The sequence below is a fragment of the Hyla sarda genome, chromosome 1 (genome assembly GCF_029499605.1).
Source record: "Hyla sarda isolate aHylSar1 chromosome 1, aHylSar1.hap1, whole genome shotgun sequence".
NCBI classification, from domain to species: Eukaryota; Metazoa; Chordata; class Amphibia; order Anura; family Hylidae; genus Hyla; species Hyla sarda.
Genome location: NC_079189.1, coordinates 521,206,506 through 521,222,121, shown reverse-complemented (window position 1 = coordinate 521,222,121; position 15,616 = coordinate 521,206,506). Strand labels below are relative to the sequence as shown.

The window sequence follows — 15,616 nt, the reverse complement described above, 5'->3', positions numbered from 1 at the left end:
AGCCCCCCCCCCCTCGGGCCCCCCGCGTCAGTTTACTTACCCTGCCGTGAATCGTTGCAGCGGCGTGAGTCTCCTGCTGCTCTTGTCACTGCACGGAGGATGCTGGAGGTTCGCATGGGGACGTAGGCAGGGACAGGTCAGGTGATTGGCGTGCCTGCGCGGCGCACCTGACGTATCAGCCCCTGACCTGCCCGGTGCCGGTTTGTTTCTTAAGGGGCCCGCGCCCTACAAAGGAAATTTAATTGAAATGTGCGGGCCTCCCGAAGTGCCCCGTCGCTACAGGACGGGCAAGCACCGGCTCTGCTCGGGGCCCCCCAGCCAGCTCGGGGCCCCAAGCAATTGCTTGGTTTGCCGGTCCGGTAGCGACGGGCCTGCGCAGGAGGACCGTAGGATCATCGCAGGAGGACGTGCGCTGGCCGGAGCCTGGTAAGTGACCGGCGGCGCGTCATCTTCTTCAGTGTTCCGGTCACCGCTCCCTCGGTCCCGGCACCTACTGCTATGGTCCATAGGCCATAGCAGTAGATGTGACCCCGGGCTGGAGGAGCGGTGACCGGATCACTGTGGGGGCAGAAGTACAGACATACAGCCTCCAGCCATACACTGTATATGGCTGGAAGCTGTATGTCTGTGGGGTGGGGGGAAGCTGTCTACTATTGTGGGGGAACTGCTGACCTAATGTGGGGGGGAGCTGCCTACAAATGTGGGGGGAGCTGCCTAATATTGTGGTGGAACTGCCTACTATTGTGGGGAACCTGCCTACTATTGTGGGGGAAATGCTGACCTAATGTGGGGGAGCTGCCTACTATTGTGGGGGAACTGCTACTATTGTGGGGAGCTACCTACTATTGTTGGGGAGCTGCCTATTAATGTGGGGGAGCTGCCTACTATTGTGGGGGAGCTGCCTATTAATGTGGGGGAACTCCCGACCTAATGTGGGGGAGCTGGCAATCTAATGTGGGGGAACTGCCAACTTAATGTGGGGGAACTGCAACCTAATGTGGGGGAACTATACTGCCTACCTAATGTGGGGGAACTATACTGCCTACCTAATGTGGGGGAACTTTACTGCCTACCTAATGTGGGGGGAACTATACTGCCTACCTAATGTGGGGGGAACTACAAGGTACCGTACATCACGGTAGGAGGGGTAGTCTTATACGCAGAGTATATCCTAAACTCTACATTTTAACTGTAAAAGTTGGGGGTCGTTTTATACGCCGGCATATGTTACCCCAGTAAGTGTGTTACCCCAGTAGTAAGGAGATTACATGAGGAGGTTTGTTAAAGTGGTGCTGTTGATCATGGATAGCAACCAATCAGATTGCTTCTTTCTTTTTTCAAAGGCCTTTTTTTTAAATGCAACTGCTCCACTCCTCCTCTACACAGGTTTTGATAAATCTCCTCCGGTGTTTTTTTCATAAAATCTTGGCTTTTTTTTCTTCCCAATGTTTCACTTAAAAATCCTTGAGTCACATGATAAAAGGATCACATGACTTGTAATGAGAAAAACGCAGGGAAAAAAAAACGCCAAAGAAACAAAACGCCTATAAAACGCCTGTGTCTCTAAAGGGTTTCTATCTTCTGATTACATGGAGTAAACTATAATTACATCCTAATAAAGACGCTCGGCGCAGACAATGAGGCTCTTGTAGTTCTAAGAAAACCTTCCGTTCCCTGCTGGTGACCACGGAGACTTAAAAGCCATTATAGAACACGTCAGTCTAGGGTTGCCACCCTGCCGGTATTTTACCGGCACAGCTGGTGTTTTCATTCTTATTCCGGGCTGTGCCGGTAAGTTTTGATGAAAAATACCAGCCATGCATGCATTTTTCACTCACTGACAGGGGCGGACTGAGCAGCATCCCCAGACAGAAGAGCGCTTCTTTCATGACCTGCAGGCTGCCACACTCCAGTTTCAGCCCCCGACACAAAATCCTATCCCCCAGCCCCAGGAAGCTGCCTCTTTAAGACCTGCAATGCTTTCTGGGAACAGAAGTGTTGTGCGCACATCTGCTCCCTCCCCCGAAGTGTCCCTGCCTCATGTGCTCCGCGTCTTCTGAGGATTCATGGGTGATAAATTCCTCCCCAACCCCAGACATTCCTGGACCTGGAGCCGCCGGGGAGAGGAGAAAGTGAAGACAAGAGACTGGTGAGCTGGTGAGACCTCTCTGCAAAACTGTGTATTTAATGAAGTGTTTCCCAACCAGGGTGCCTCCAGCTGTTGCTAAACTATTACTCCCAGCATGCCCAGACAGCCACAGGCTCAGGATACTGTCTGTTGGGCCTGTGTATCTAATCCTGTCATGTGCGATACTGCCCGCTGAGCCTGTGTATCTAAATCTGTCATGTGTGATAATGTATGCTGAGCCTGTGTATCTAATTCCATTATGTGCGATCAGGGCCGTTTGAAGGAATTTGGGGGCCCCATACAAAATGGACATGGAGCCCCCCCCCCCCCCCCCCCCCGATGTTCACGCACGTCACGCTCTAGGGCCGGCGCCAGGACGTAGTAACGCCGGCCCTTGAATTCTGGGAGCGTGACATGAGCGAACGTCGATACGAGGCCCCCACATTAGGTGCAGCATAGTTCCCCCCACATTAGGTGCAGCACAGTTCCCCCCACGTTAGGTGCGGCACAGTTCCCCCCACGTTAGGTGCGGTACAGTTCCCCCCACGTTAGGTGCGGCACAGTTCCCCCACGTTAGGTGCGGCACAGTTCCCCCCACGTTTGGTGCGGCACAGTTCCCCCCACGTTTGGTGCAGCAGAGTTCCCCCCCACATTAGGTGCAGCAGAGTTCTCCCCACATTAGGATAGCAGTGTTACCCCACATTAGGCGCAGTGCAGTTCCCCCATATTAGGTTCAGTATAGTTCCCCACATTATGTGCAGTATAGTTCCCCACATTAGGTGCAGTATAGTTCCCCAACATTAGGTGCAGTATAGTTCCCCAACATTAGGTGCAGTATAGTCCCCCACATTATGTGCAGTATAGTTTCCCACATTAGGTGCAGTATAGCTCCCCAAATTAGGTGCAGTATAGTCCCCCACATTAGGTGCAGTATAGTTCCCCCACATTAGGCAGTATAGTTCCCCACATTAGGTGCTGTACAGTTCCCCCACATTAGGCTTTAGTTCCCCCACATTAGGTGCAGTATAGTCCCCCAACATTAGGTGCAGTATAGTTCTCCCCACATTAGGTGCAGTATAGTTCCCCACATTAGGTGCAGTATAGTTCCCCCACATTAGGTGCAGTATAGTTCCCCCACATTAGGTGCAGTATAGTTCTCCACATTATGTGCAGTATAGTTCTCCACATTAGGTTGACAGTAGAGTTTACCCCACATTAGGTGCAGTATAGTTCCCCACATTAGGTGCAGTATAGTTCTCCCCACATTAGGCTATAGTTCCCCCACATTAGATGCAGTATAGTACCCCCACATTAGGTGCAGTATAGTTCCCCAACATTAGGTGCAGTATAGTTCCCCACATTAGGTGCCGTATAGTCCTCAACATTAGGTGCAGTATAGTCCCCCACATTATGTGCAGTATAGTTTCCCACATTAGGTGCAGTATAGCTCCCCAAATTAGGTGCAGTATAGTCCCCCACATTAGGTGCAGTATAGTTCCCCCACATTAGGCAGTATAGTTCCCCATATTAGGTGCTGTACAGTTCCCCCACATTAGGCTTTAGTTCCCCCACATTAGGTGCAGTATAGTCCCCCAACATTAGGTGCAGTATAGTTCTCCACATTAGGTGCAGTATAGTTCTCCCCACATTAGATGCAGTATAGTTCCCCACATTAGGTGCAGTATAGTTCCCCCACATTAGGTGCAGTATAGTTCTCCACATTATGTGCAGTATAGTTCTCCACATTAGGTTGACAGTAGAGTTTACCCCACATTAGGTGCAGTATAGTTCCCCACATTAGGTGCAGTATAGTTCTCCCCACATTAGGCTATAGTTCCCCCACATTAGATGCAGTATAGTACCCCCACATTAGGTGCAGTATAGTCCCCCAACATTAGGTGCAGTATAGTTCCCCACATTAGGTGCCGTATAGTCCTCCACATTAGGTGCAATATAGTTCTCCACATTAGGTTGGCAGCATAGTTTACCCCACATTATGTGCAGTATAGTTCTCCACATTAGGTGCAATATAGTTCTCCACATTAGGTGCAGTATAGTTCCCCACATTAGGTGCAGTATAGTTCTCCACATTAGGTGCAGTATAGTTCCCCACATTAGGTGCAGTATAGTTCTCCCCACATTAGGCTATAGTTCCCCCACATTAGATGCAGTATAGTACCCCCAAATTAGGTGCAGTATAGTCCCTCAACATTAGGTGCAGTATAGTTCCCCACATTAGGTGCCGTATAGTCCTCTACATTAGGTGCAATATAGTTCTCCACATTAGGTTGGCAGTATAGTTTACCCCACATTAGGTGCAGTATAGTTCTCCACATTAGGTGCAATATAGTTCTCCACATTAGGTGCAGTATAGTTCCCCACATTAGGTGCCGTATAGTCCTCCACATTAGGTGCAATATAGTTCTCCACAATAGGTTGGCAGCATAGTTTACCCCACATTAGGTGCTGTATAGTTCCCCAACATTAGGTGTAGTATGTTCCCCCACAGACATACAGCCTCCAGCCATACAGTGTATGGCTAGAGGCTGTATGCCAGTTTACTGTCCTACTTCAGTGCTGGTCGAGTGACGTCCCACTGCGCAACATCAGATAAACAGGCTAATCAGACAGTATCACACATGACAGATTTAGATGCATAGGCTCAGCAGATAGTATCCCACATGACAGGATTAGATACACAGGCTCAGCAGACAGTATCGCACATAATGGATTTAGATACAGCATACGAGTCGTCATCAGAGAGAGCCAGCGTTGCTGCCGCTCACCCCCACCACCGCCGCCGCTGGCATAAATAGGGTTTTGGTAGGTATTCTCTAAATGTTATTTTTTGTGCGATAAAGGAAAGTTCCCCCTGCATATATAGTGTATCCTTCCCATCCCCTGTGCCATTTCTTTACCCTCCCTCCCATCACCCGTGCTATTTCTTAAACCCCCTCCCATACCACGTGCCATTTCTTAAACCCCCCTCCCATCCCCCGTGCCATTTCTTAAACCACTCATCCCTCATCCCCTGTGCAATCAGGCCCCTCCCCTTTTGTAGCCCCACCCCCACATAGCCACACCCATGAACGGTATTTTTCTGAGGGAAAGGTGGCAACCCTACATCAGTCCGCCATGGAATTTACCAAAACTCAATTAAAATCTTTGGTAAAAAATTTTAGGGGATCATTTATGAACACACGCGTTTTTGTTTTTTCATCTGTGTGGCGCACTAGTGTACGCCAGGCGCGGCTGATCCTCCTTTATCGGGGGGTCTGAGCTTTTTGATAAACACAGGGGAAAAAAGAAAATACCAAAGAAGCAAAAGGCCTATAAAAGTACACAATGGGGAGATTTATGAAAACCAAGAAAAGTTGGCCAGTTGCCCATAGTAACCAATCAGATCACTTCTTTCAGTTTTCAGAGGCCTTGTTAAAAATGAAAGAAGCAATTATACTGGTTACTATGGGCGACTGCTACACTTTGCCTCTTCACAGGTTTTGATAAATCACCCCCATTGTTTGTTGGAAAAAAAAAATGCCACAAAGACAGAATCTTAAGATTAAAACATTTCTTTTACTTTTTTTTAGCAGGGGGGGTCGCTTGGGGGCAAAAAAAGCTCTAAACAAAAATGGTGTCTGTTCCTAGGCTTAGGTTAGGATTCAACACAAGTTATTTCTGACATTTTTCTAAATCCACATTGCTTTATTTTTGGCTTTATTTCTGTCCAGCAAAACTACAACTATCCAGCAAAAATGGCCATGCACAATATGTTATAAAGCTTTCTGGATTTCAGCCAATCAGAGAGCAGCACTGCCCAAATAGAACTCCCAGGAGGAGCAGTGTGTCACACATGTGATGTCATAACCACTGTCCATTAGAGAGCAGCACTGAGCAGAAATAACACGGCTCCTGCTCATTCTCCATCAGTGAGGGGCCGATGCTGGACACTGTAGGGACCCGGGAATGCAGATTCATACACAGGATTGGGTAGTGTCGTTCCATGTACATTTCTAATATAATATACATGGAAATCATCTTTCTTTTCTTTTGTTTTTCTATCTTAGATGCAGTATTTCCAGGATGTGGAGTCGCATTTCTGGACCTACAGCAAGAAGTTGGATGAAGACATAACCCCTGGAATCACGCACATACACAGACACATTTGCCCAAATTATAGAGGTAACCTCCTTTAGTATGCCCAGAGGAAGGGCAATACAGTAGCCATGGATTCCCTACAGGTTTCCTCCCCTCTGGAGGTTTTTCCTGTCCTGAGTATTAGTTACTGTACGCTCTTTGTGAGTGATGGGAGGTTACAAAAAATCCCCTACACAAATATTGTAATAAATAATAAATAAAGTTTCCCCTTTTTTAACCTTACTTTGACTTGTTCGACTCATTTATTTTATTTCTGTGTATGAAAATAGTGTTAGCAAAATGTCCTGCACAATCTGCATAGTTTGTTGTAGAGAGAGAGGCAGTTGATGCTGGGTGGTACAGTTGCCAAGGCAATGAGGGCGGACTGGCCATCGGGGACACTGGGCATTTGCTTGGTGGGCCAGACCATCAGTGTCAGGATTGGGGATAAATGTTTGATCACAGGGGGTCTGACCGCTGGGACCCGGCAATGTTGCGAGGTAATGTAGGCTAGTACTTGTGTCGTCGACCTCACTGAGAGAGATACATGGAGGGGGCCTGTCGGGCACGGCGTCATGCTGCAGCCAACATGCCTCCTGCATGGGAAGAGAGACGGCGGAGTTTGAATCACCCCCCTTTTTCATAAAAAAAAAAAACTGTGTAAACATAAAAATAAATATATGTGGTACGCCACGTGCGTAAATGTCCGAACTATAAAAATATATAGTTAATTAAACCGCACGGTCAATGGCGTACGCGAAAAAAATTCAAAAGTCCAAAATAGCATATTTTTGGTCACTTTTTATATCATAAAAAAATAAATAAAAAGCGATCCAAAAGTCTGATCAATGCAAAAATAGTACCGATAAAAACTTCAAATGAGCCCTCATACTGGCCCGTATGCGGAAAAATAAAAAAGTTATAGGGGTTAGAAAATGACAATTTTAAACGTATAAATTTTCCTGCATGTAGTTATGATTTTTTTCCAGAAGTATGACAAAATCAAACCTATATAAATAGGGTATCATTTTAACCGTATGGACCTACAGAATAAAGATAAGGTGTCATTTTTCCCAAAAAATGCACTGCGTAGAAACGGAAGTCACAAAATTTACAAAATGAAATTTTTTTCTTCAATTTTGTCGCACAATGAATTTTTTTTTTCCGTTTCACTGTGGATTTTTTGGGTAAAATGACTAATGTCACTGCAAAGTAGAATTGGTGACGCAAAAAATAAGCCATCATATGGAATTTTATGTGCAAAATTGAAAGCTTTATGATTTTTAGAAGGTGATGAGGAAAAAATGAAAATGCAAAAACGGAAAAACGCTAAGTCCTTAAGGGGGTAAAGCAACAACTGCTGCCCACAGATCTTAAAGCGGCAACTGGAAGCCGCAGGTCTTAAAGCAGCAATCGCAGACAACATAGGGGGTCTGCTGCTGCCATCATCCCATTTTTTTTACACACTTCAGTCGGGCCAGATAGCGTGCCCCCGCCGCCAGTGACAGATTAGGCTGGTGACCACTGTCACTTTAAGAGGAGCAAAAGTGCAGCACACAGGCATGTCTGCTCAAATGCTCCCTGACATCGGCTGATTGGAAGAGCGGAGCAGTAGAGGTGCTTGTTTCCTCAATGGCCTGCTTTTAGAAAGTAATATCTGTTGCTTGACCAAAGATGACCGAAAGGCCACTCCGTGCCAGTGACTCTGAGCCGTTATGAGATGAGCCGGAAGATCATCACCAACAAGTTTGAGTCAATAGAGTAATATGAAACGGCAGACGCCTGTGGTGTTTTTTTTTCAACCTTTTATGGCATTTTTAGGCTCCTTAAAATAAATTGTTTACCACGGATGTACCCCTTTAACACTAGTTATGATGGCTTATGCAATATCAGTGAGTTGCAATACCAGGCACAGCCATTTCTTAAAATACGGAGCTGTGTCTTGTAAACAATGAACGGCATTGCCCATATTCGAATTTGCGATATTTTGCGAATATATAGACGAAAATTCGTCCTATATTCGCGAATTTCGCTTATTCGTTATATTCGCATTTGGGAATTTTCGCATATTCGAGGAAAAAAACAGTGAGGGGGTGGGCAACTTTACTATTGGTTGCTATGGATGTTCTTGATAACTTCTGACAAGTGTATTTGCATCATTCTAATTGGCCCACAAGTGAAAAGAAGGAATCTGCGAATATTTACATGTGCGAATATGCGCATATGCATATATTCATATATGCGAATATGCGCATATGCGTAAAAAAGCGAATATTTGTAATTTCGAATATATAGCGAATATATTCGCAAATTTGCGATAAAAATTTGAAATGCGAATATTCGCACCCAACACTAGTCTGCATTTACCCAATACCTGTCACATATATATGATGCATTGGCACTTTATGGTTGCTACATATGGTCTTTTTATGTGGGGGATTAACTAACTGTTACCCTTCCAGGTATGTAGTACTGTTATAGGATATATATTATTTAGAGCACAACATTGTAATTCTTTACATTCATGAGGAATAATGTATATACTATAAGTGTTATGTTGTGCATATTTAAAACCTAATTATCCTTCTGTACTTGGATGATCAGCCTTTATACATATATTTTTGAGCAACCATCTATCGCCCCTTTTTTGGATTGGACACTCATTTTTGTCACTTCTCCATTGCTGCATAATACATGTTTTTAATGAAATATGTGTTTAATAAAGATGTGTATTTTTTTCAAAATAGGTGTTGTTTGAACTCTTATTTTTATGGTTCTAATTTATACTTTGGAGTTCCCCTGTTATTGACAGGATTTTTTCATGCACTCCCTTATGGGTGTCATTATGACACAAGGGAGATATTCTTGTAGAAGGCTAGAACTGTGTTTTGTGATAAGCATGATGACTACAAGCCTCAGCCATCCCATAGACCTTATCTAAATTTGTTTACATATGTTCCCTTATGTTGAGCTGGCAGTATATTTATGCTGCCAAAACCATGGGCAGCATGAAGTTCCAACAGGTTTCTTTATTACAAACAATTGTTTTACTCTGACAAGCTGCTGTGTTTCAAAGTCGTGGCACCCGGCGAAGTGTCTGGGAGGTGGTATCTCTGACATCTACCCACCTGCCTCAACTAAATTTTTTTTTTTCATTTATATACATGGAGAGACGTGTCAATCAAGAAGAGTCAGTCAGTGAGAAGCTGGGAAGGTTGCCTTAATGTACAGACCTATGTGCTAATTCTGAATGGTCATAATTCATCAACAGTATTAAATAAATGCTGCAGAGCTGTGTTTATCACCTAACACCACTGAGTTTTCTAGGTTTTTCATAAGACTGCAGGTGAACCGATTTTGTTATCTGTGTCTTGGATTATCTTAAAGGGGTACTCCGGCCCTAAGACATCTTATCCCCTATCCAAAGGATAGGGGATAAGATGCCTGACTGCTGGGGACCCCCGCTATCATCAGCCTCTGGAACGAACATCACTCCGGGTCTGATGACTCACGATCACAGGGCCGGAGTATCGTGTTGTCACGGCTCTGCCCCAGTGTGATGTCATGTTTCCCCCTCTAAATGCAAGCCTATGGGAGGGGGCGTCACACGGGGCGGAGCCGTGACATCACGATACTCCGGCACCGTGATCGTGATTAATCAGACCCGGATCGATGTTCCCTCCGGAGGCTGATGATAGCGAAGTGCTGCATGAAAGATTGCGGGGTCCCCAGCAGTGGGACCCCTGCAATCAGGCATCTTATCCCCTATCCTTTGGATAGGGGATAAGATGTCTTAGGGCCGGAGTACCCCTTTAAATCAGTGAGATGTCAAGATACACCAAACAAACATTTCAATGAAAAATTATCTGTACAAACATGTAAATGTATAGCGAGAGACAAAGAGCAAGAGATAAAGCATGTTAGAATATAGTTATTTATAGATGCATAAATCACAGATTCAACATTCAAAGTATAATTTTCCTAGAATTTCTGCTCATCACATACATTACAGACTTATATCAATGCCTCCAATACGCAGACCACCTTGAGGTAAGAAAATAGAATAGTTAAACTCTACTGCCCTCTACAGCCCGGCTTCCACTATCCACACGGGGGGGGGAATCTCTAAGATGTTTTGCTTGCACAATTTGGTTTGGGAGATCCGGACTATGATTAATTAAAGCCCCAGACACATAGACAAGCTGATTAATTAAACTCATCTACAAACGGTGGCTGTACCTTACACACATTACATTGCAAGGAATAAAGATATTAATCACTGGACTGAAAAGTGTATTAGAACAAAAACAAATTAGCCTAAAACACATCCAACACAGGTCCTTTGTTATGTTATCAAGAGTGCAGGAAGTTGTATTCAGGTCATTTGATATACATCCAGCTTTCATGTAAAGTAAGCAGCGTTTATTGTTACATGGAGATACACATTGATATAAACCTTGAATGTGCCAACATAATAGGAAAAACGAAGTTGCAGTCATACAGTCTGTGACAGATTAACTGTACCCCAGTATAACATGCCTCCTAAAAAAAAAATCATGTAAAAGAGTATTTACCCCTTCAGCCCCCACCGATCCAGGGAAGATGCGCTGGTGACTGTCCAGTCTTTGTTTACAGGCTGTCAGTCATGATCATTGGCCTCAGCAGTCAAGTGCCATTCTTACTGACATTATTGCTGACATCAGTTGTTGCATGCATGTGATAGTCTGATGCATTATTGCATTAGGGTAGGGTTACAGGTGCCATATTTTGCTGAATATTTTCTGCAACTGATTTTGCTACACATTGACTTCAATGGGTAGGAAAATACGCAGCAGCAAATACCCAGCAAGATATAGCACGTGTGACCATTTCTATAAAGCAGTGGTCTTAAACTGTGGCCCTCCAGATGTTGCAAAACTTCAACTCCCAGCATGTTCTATATGACCATGTGTGTCATCTCAGACTGCTGAATGATAGAGCAGCTGTTTTAACACTGTGATTTACAAACTCTGAGAGCTCGCATTATCACATAATAGGCTGAAGGCAGTATCACACATAATATACTGAGATACACTGTTGTAAAGTCTGCATCACGTATACTAGTCTGCAGGCAGTATCACACATATGGTGCATAGATACACAACTGAGAGCTTGTAGTATCCCACATAATAGGCTGTAGGCAGTATCACACATAATACACTTAGATACACTTGTTAATTCAGTATCACACATACTAGGCTGCAGGCAGTGTCATTCATATTATGAGTACTGTGCCTTCATGCTCCTTTAGCTGCTGCTGCTCTGAGTTGCCGGTAGAGCCGAGCAGGTCATATGGTTAGAGAAGCAGGTCATATGATTAGAGATGAGGAAGGTGTGTGCGCCAATCAGGGACATTCACACACTGTATAGCAGTCTGTCAGGAGGAGCCAGCACAGCACAGATGTCCTATACAGGGTACCAGCTTTTCTTAAGACTGATAAGCAAAGTGCTGTGTGGTTTGGGGGGAGATGGATGACCCTTAGTGGTGGCAAATAAAAAAAAAAAAAAAAGCTCAAATGTTTTTTTTAATAACTGTATAGAAAAAAGTCATGATATCATTTAGTAAACACCATATATAAAGTTATTTTTTACAATGACAATGCCTCTTAAAGGAACCCAACTTAAGTGCCAAATTTACTTTTTTGAGACAGTAGCTGGTAGCTTAGTGAACCACATGGTTACATGAGCTAAAAAGGTGGAGGAGGATCCCCTTACCCACCTCTTGCCACCGATCCACTGATGTAGCTTAACTTATAGCCAGGCTATATCAGTGGATTGATGATCATACTGTGTAATGCTTTGCCATAGGCATATCATTATACAGTAAATGCAATTTAATGATTGCATATAAATGTCCCCGACTTAAAAAGTGTAAAATAAAAAATAAAATAAAACCCCGTCCCCAATAAAAAAAAAAAAAAACAGATCACCCATAATTTCCCATTTTCTCCCCAAAAATTTATAACATTTAAAAAAAAATACATATTTGGTATTGCCGCATGCGTAATTGTCCAAACTATTACTATATAATGTTTATGATCCTGCATGGTAAACAACATAAATGTTAGAAAATACGAAACACCAAAAATACTGTTTTTAATCACATCATATTTTATGAATTTTTTTTTATAAAAAGCGATCAAAAAATTCCCATCAAAACAAAAATGGTACCGATGGAAACTACAGATCATGGCACATAAAATGAGTCCTTATAAATAATGAAAAATAAAAAGTAATAGGGGTCATTAAAGGACAATTTTATGTATACCAATTTTGGCATAAAAAGTTTTTTTTTTTTTTTTTAAAGTAGTGCACTAATAAAAAAAAACGATATAATTTGGGTATCATTTTAATCACATTGACCTACAGAATAAAGATAATGTAACAGCCAAGTATACGGAAAAATGATAGGGGTCAGAAAATGGCAATTAAAAATAAAAATGTTTCTAAAACGTTTAGAATTTTTTTAAATTAGTAAAAACATGATGCAAACTATACAAATTGGGTATTGTCTTAATTGTGACGACCTAAAGTACCAAGTTTACATGTTAGTTTGACCGCACAGTCAGTGGTGTAGAAATGAAACCACCTCAAATTTGCTAAATAGCTTTTTCTTTTTTCAATTTCACCTCACAAATATTTTTTTCCCGTTTTGGAGCATAGGTTATAAAAAATTAATGAAGACATTACAAAGTACAATTGGTCCCCCAAAAAACAAGCCCTTAAATGGGTGTGAAGATGAAAAAATTTAAAGAGTTATGGCTATTAAAGGGAGAGGAGAAAAAACTAAAGGGCAACAACAAAAATTTGCCTGGTCCTTAAAGGAAAACTGTCAGCTTTCTTCCCCCGCACTAACCAACGGTACTGGCTGGTAGTGTGGAGGACGTTGATCAGTTTGATCCCCGGAACCACCGTACCATTTGGCCATAATCTTCTATTTTCGGTATATGCAAATGAGGTGTTAACTTGCACCAGCCGGGCAAACTGGCACTCTGACGTCAGTGCTGCCTGCCGCAGCGCCGCCCAGCTCATCAATATTCCACCCCTCTCTCTTCATACAGAGCGGGGAGAAGAGGGAGAGGCAGAGGGAGGAGAGGAATATTGATGAGCTGGGCGGTGCTGCAGCCCAGCACTGATGTCAGAGTGCCAGTTAGCACCTCATTTGAATATACCAAAAATAGAAGATTACGGCCCAGTAAGGATCAAACTGATCCGCGTCCCCCACACTACCAGCCAGTACCGCTGGTTAGTCAGGGGGGAGAAAGCTGACAGTTTTCCTTTAAGGGGTTAAGAAGACAATAGGGCAGAACCAAGCTCTCTCCCTGGGAACACAGCAGTGTGGCTATCTGAGTTAAGGTTGCGGACCTGGGGCAGGGGCGGACTGACCGGCCGGTCCGATCGAACGTTGTCCGAGGGCCCGGCCGGGTAAAGAGCCCGTTGCACTGCTACTGAGGACCAGGGTTACTCGTCCTGGATCCCCAGCAAATAGCACTGCCTTCTCCTGTATGTGCAGTACACACAAACACAGCAGAACACAGCATCTGCAGCTTACACAGAGGAGACGTGACCTCCACCCCAACTGCTGCCTATACCTATGGGGAAAGGGGGGGAATTAACTGATGCCTATACCTATGGGGAAAGGGGGGGGGGTTAACCCTGTTCCTATACCTACAGGGGAGTGGGGTTAACTCTGCTGCCTATACCTACAGGGAAGGGGGGGCTACCTAACTTTATACCTGGATCCCTGACTACTTACCTACATACCTGGCTACCCAACTATGTACATACCTGGCCTTCATACATAGCTGCTTAACTACCTAGTCAGCCCCCAGCCTACCTACCTGGCTAGTCACCTAACTACATATCTGGCGTCCTGATCTACCTACCTAGTTACTTATTTGCCTGGCTACTTACCTACCTGCCCTTTTACTGTGCAGGACACGAAGGAGGGAATTATTACAGTTTGTGTGCCTATAGATGGGCAGATTTTGTAGAGGAGGGGAGGACAATGAAAAAATGTAGAGTCATACATGTTTGTAATAATGTATAAGGTATACACACCTGATATCTACCGCCATATGGTCCTGTATATAATTACTTATATTGTATACAGATCTCTGTACAGCTGGTATCTACCGCTATATGGTCCTGTATATAATCACTTATATTGTATACAGATCCTGTATAGTATACTGGCAACTGACTTTTGACAGCAAGCGACTGTCGCCACCACAGGATTGAACACGTTGGAGTGACAGAAAAATAGATGACATAGTGAGTACTTGGCTACAATAAACTACAGCTCAGCAAGAGGCTATCAGAAAGAAGTGACAGGAGGTGGCACAGAGTGTGGCAAATTTGCAAAAGATGACACAAGCGGACCAGACAATGTGGACGAGTCCTTTGCAGCATTTGAAAGGCTATCAATGCAAAAATTGTGGTTTGCTTTTCTTAGGAGCTAGGCACTCCCTCTAAGTAAGATGACTGGCCCTATTGAAGAACAGTGTAATTAATTTCCTGGGGAATTTCTTTACCTTAATATTAGTTGACCATTTTTTGTAGTGGACGCTACCAAACTCTAAATAACTGTTGCTGTCCACTGTTTTAAAAAATAGCTTATTACAACAACATCCTGAAATTCTGTGAAATGCAAACCCCATTTTGATCCGAGAGGCTAACATCCCAAACAAAAAATATATCATCAATATACCTTTTATAAAATCAGTAATGTTTAAAAAAGACAATGGCCCTGATTTACTAAAATCCGAGTGTTCTTTCTGGAGAGTTTTAGATTTCATTCCTCTTGTTCTGGGAGCTGATTTACTAATGTGTCGCACGTTTCGGTAAATTTTCTGTCGCATAGGGTTTTTTTGTGTCGCAAGGGAAAATGTGTCGCACATACTCCGGGTTAAAAGAAAAAAACTAAAAGACATGGGTATAGAATCCAAATCATCAATAGCATGTGCCAAACCAAACAAGCAAAACACAAGATTTAACAGGAATTAAGCATCAAAATAGAACTTACAATTTTTTATGGACCATCTAATACAGGAGGAAAAGTGGTCCAGTTGCCCATAGCAACCAATCAGATCGCTTCTTTCATTTTGCAGAGGCCTTGTTGAAAATGAAAGAAGCAAGCTGATTGGTTGCTATGGGCAACTGGGCAACTTTTTCTCTGGAAAGGTTTTGATAAATCTCCATATATATATATATATATATATATATATATATATATATATATATATATATATATATATATACACACAATTAAAGGCATATTTTAGTTTAAAATGCATTGCATATTCTAAAAAT

General features: G+C 43.3%; 1 protein-coding gene across 1 annotated transcript in view; it reads right to left on the bottom strand.

Annotated features, from left to right (window-relative positions):
- The window catches only part of LOC130310699 (uncharacterized), a 73,456-nt gene extending 58,044 nt beyond the window's left edge, over positions 1 to 15,412 (bottom strand). Inside the window, exon 1 of the mRNA XM_056552418.1 lies at positions 15,330 to 15,412. The gene's annotated coding sequence lies outside the window, so the exon portion shown is untranslated. The remainder of the gene's footprint in view (positions 1 to 15,329) is intronic.
- Positions 15,413 to 15,616: the final 204 nt, after the last annotated feature.